The sequence below is a fragment of the Schistocerca serialis genome, chromosome 2, assembly GCF_023864345.2.
Source record: "Schistocerca serialis cubense isolate TAMUIC-IGC-003099 chromosome 2, iqSchSeri2.2, whole genome shotgun sequence".
In the NCBI taxonomy this organism is placed as follows: Eukaryota; Metazoa; Arthropoda; class Insecta; order Orthoptera; family Acrididae; genus Schistocerca; species Schistocerca serialis.
The window spans coordinates 999392588-999395825 of NC_064639.1; the positions used below are offsets into that span (position 1 = coordinate 999392588).

Below are 3238 nucleotides of genomic sequence, written 5' to 3' on the forward strand. Positions count from 1 at the left end.
GCACTGCCGGCCTGCGGTGCGGTACGGGGAGGCCGAGAAAAATTGCACAGGTCAGAACTTTTTCTCTCGCCGGGAAATTCCTCTAGAGCGGAAGAACAGGGAAACAGAGCGGCGGCGAAACGTACGGGAGAGCCCGCGCGCCCGAGCGGAAGCGGCGCTGGCTGTGTGTAGGGAGGCGGAGGATCGGAAATGCAGATGAAATAATTTTTTTTTCCCCTCGTCTTCCTGTCGCTTTCCTAGTGCGTTCACATGTGTATATAGGATACAAAAGAGGCCACCGAGAAAAGGACGGGATAAATTCGGCGTGGGACGTGGAAAATGTTAAAAGGAAACTACTGGAAGCTAGGGAGATTTAACTCGAATGGTAGAGGCGAGAGCGGTAAAAGCTCGCAGAGTCAGCATCCTCACTCACTCTCTCTCTCAGGGATAGTAAGAGGTTTAGCCGTCTTTTGTGGCCGCAACAAGTCACTTGTGATGTTAACCCTTTTATTTACGTAAGTGATCCATCTTACCCGTTTGGGGCCAAACGGATACGTGCAGCTCTTCACAATGAAGCGTCATCACAGCTCTCTCTCAGAGAGGTTTATCGCACATGGAAGGTGTGGTGTCACCGCCAGACACCACAATTGCTAGGTGGTAGCCTTTAAATCGGCCGCGGTCCGTTAGTATACGTCGGACCCGCGTGTCGCCACTATCAGTGATTGCAGACCGAGCGCCGCCACATGGCAGGTCTCAGTCTAGAGAGACTCCCTAGCACTCGCCACAGTTGTACAGCCGACTTTGCTAGCGATGGTTCACTGTCTACATACGCTCTCATTTACAGAGACGACAGTTTAGCATAGCCTTCAGCTACGCCATTTGCTACGACCTAGCAAGGCGCCATATTCAGTTACTATAATGGGAACAGATAATACTGAGAATGAGATTTTCACTCTGCAGCGGAGTGTGCGCTGATATGAAATTTCCTGGCGGATTAAAACTGTGTGCCCGACCGAGATTCGAACTCGGGACCTTTGCCTTTCGCGGGCAAGTGCTCTACCAACTGAGCTACCGAAGCACGACCCACGCCCGGTACTCACAGTTGTACTTCTGCCAGTACCTCGTCTCCTACGTTCCAAACTTCGGTAGCTCAGTTGGTAGAGCACTTGCCCGCGAAAGGCAAAGGTCCCGAGTTCGAGTCTCGGTCGGGCACACAGTTTTAATCTGCAAGGAAGTTTCAACAGATAATATTGTGAATCATGTACCGTCAAGAGCGACGTCCATTATTAATGGATTAAAGTTAAGTATCAAAGTAATTACGTCCGATTTCTGAATTCTCATTCCTTGTCATGTTCCAGACCTCACGTAAGTATAGTTCTTTCCTCCTCACGCCAGCCTGCGTGAGCTAAAACGGGTGCATTTCGGCGTCCATAAGTAACACGGTGTTGACTCTTCTGCCAACACAAGGGAAAAAAAAATAAAAGATCAGAGGGTGACGGCACCCTGCTCGACTGCTCCTGTCATGGATAAATCCCAGGTAGTACCAGGAATGAAACCTGGGTTCTCCGCATCTTATTCAGACATGCAGACTACGCTGTTACGGTGGCGAAAAATGTTACATATGTAACTCGTATTTATTGTCAGAAATGTGTACTAGTATTTTCATTTGGAACTTGGTCCGTAGTCAAATTTTTGAATGACATTAATCTGTCACACTTTGGATTACACTGTCTTTTTGTTTTGTCCTTTTCAATACTGCACAGTTCCGGCGGTGTAGCCATTTTCAAGTGTATGATGTACTCGTCGAACGGATATATCTGAAATGCATTCAAACGTTAAGTTTCTCATGCATTGCTAAAATGCAGTAAGTCTTTCTTGAATTTCAGGGACGCACGATTACGCTTGGAAGAGCCATAACTTCTTGTATATGTCCGTTTGAAGGTTTTCACCGTACATTTAAAAGGGTTTAACGCAGAAAGAATGCAGTTGTGTAAAACAGAAACAAAAAGGATATTCTGTCTCTCTTCACGACAACCAGTGCCGAATTTCATGGGTAACAAAACCAGTTTTAATATAGTGGCACCGGCAGTTCAATATGTGAGTATTGCCAGTTCTGAAAAATTCTATTCAGTACTGACAGATTTCTCACGTCTCCTGTCTCATATGAAGAACTCTAAGAAGGGAAAAGATATGATAACAGAGAATATCTGAAGATGACTAGAATCAGTTGAAAATGGCAACAGCTAAACGTAAGAGAACTGCGCATTCAGATATGGTTAATAGAATTCTGTATACTGCGGGATCAGCTAAAATACGTATTTAAATCTTAGTGTGCTATTGCCTGTACAGTGTGTCGCAAAAATTTGCATTAATGAGACCAACTATGAAAATGAACTCTTTCGCGCAGGTACTCCTCTCAAGCGGAAGGACAAGGAAACGCCACGGCGGTGGAATTTGTCGAACGAGGGAGCTCGCGGAGATGGAAGAGCCGGCGCTACTTCACTGCAAGCCTATCTCTTGCCGGATCAAATTTTGACAGAAAATTTTCAAATAACGTTTCGACACTCTTCGCTGAGAGCAGACAACCGCCAAGCACTATTTTATCTACCTGTCACACCCCACTGTTTCGTTTGTCTGACGCTTCAGTCTTGCAGGCACTGACGAGTATTTCTCTCTCTCCTATTTTATGCGTGGAAGCTTTTCACTGTGTAATTCTGGATGCTGGAGAAAGGTGACAGTATCCAATTCAAGTGCAATATTTGAAGCTCTTCCGCCGACTAAATGCCCCAGCGCGAAACGCCCCACTGTTTGTTGGATGTTTTCTATCAGTTTTATTTATCCAAACTGGTAAGACTCCCAGACTGATGAACAATACTGCGGTGTATATAGAACTAGTGTTTCGTAAGGCAATTCTTTCGCAGGTGAATTACATTTTTTCAATACTCTACCTGCGACTCCTAGCCTGACATTTGAATTTCCTACAGTAGGCTTTATGTGGCTGTTTTACTTGAGGTCTCTCCATATGGGCGCTTCTAGGTTCTTTACAGTGATTATGACTTCGTAAAGGTTATTAGTCTAAGCTCAAATAACTTTTGATTTCTGGTTATACTGTTTTCGAACCTTCACTCGTAGTCAGTAGCTCATTGTGTTTCTTACCAGCAGGTGTGAGTATTGCCTCAAGATTCTTACTGGTAGGAGCTCCGACGGCCGTTGTGAGTCAAAAGAGAATTCTTTCGGTTGAAGACGTACACCTCGGCTT

General features: G+C 45.4%; 1 non-coding gene across 1 annotated transcript; it reads right to left on the bottom strand.

Moving 5' to 3' along the window:
• Nucleotides 1–983: 983 nt before the first annotated feature.
• Nucleotides 984–1058, bottom strand: Trnas-cga (transfer RNA serine (anticodon CGA)). The gene has a single exon. It is a non-coding gene; the product is annotated as a tRNA-Ser (tRNA).
• Between the last annotated feature and the right edge of the window lie 2180 nt (nt 1059–3238).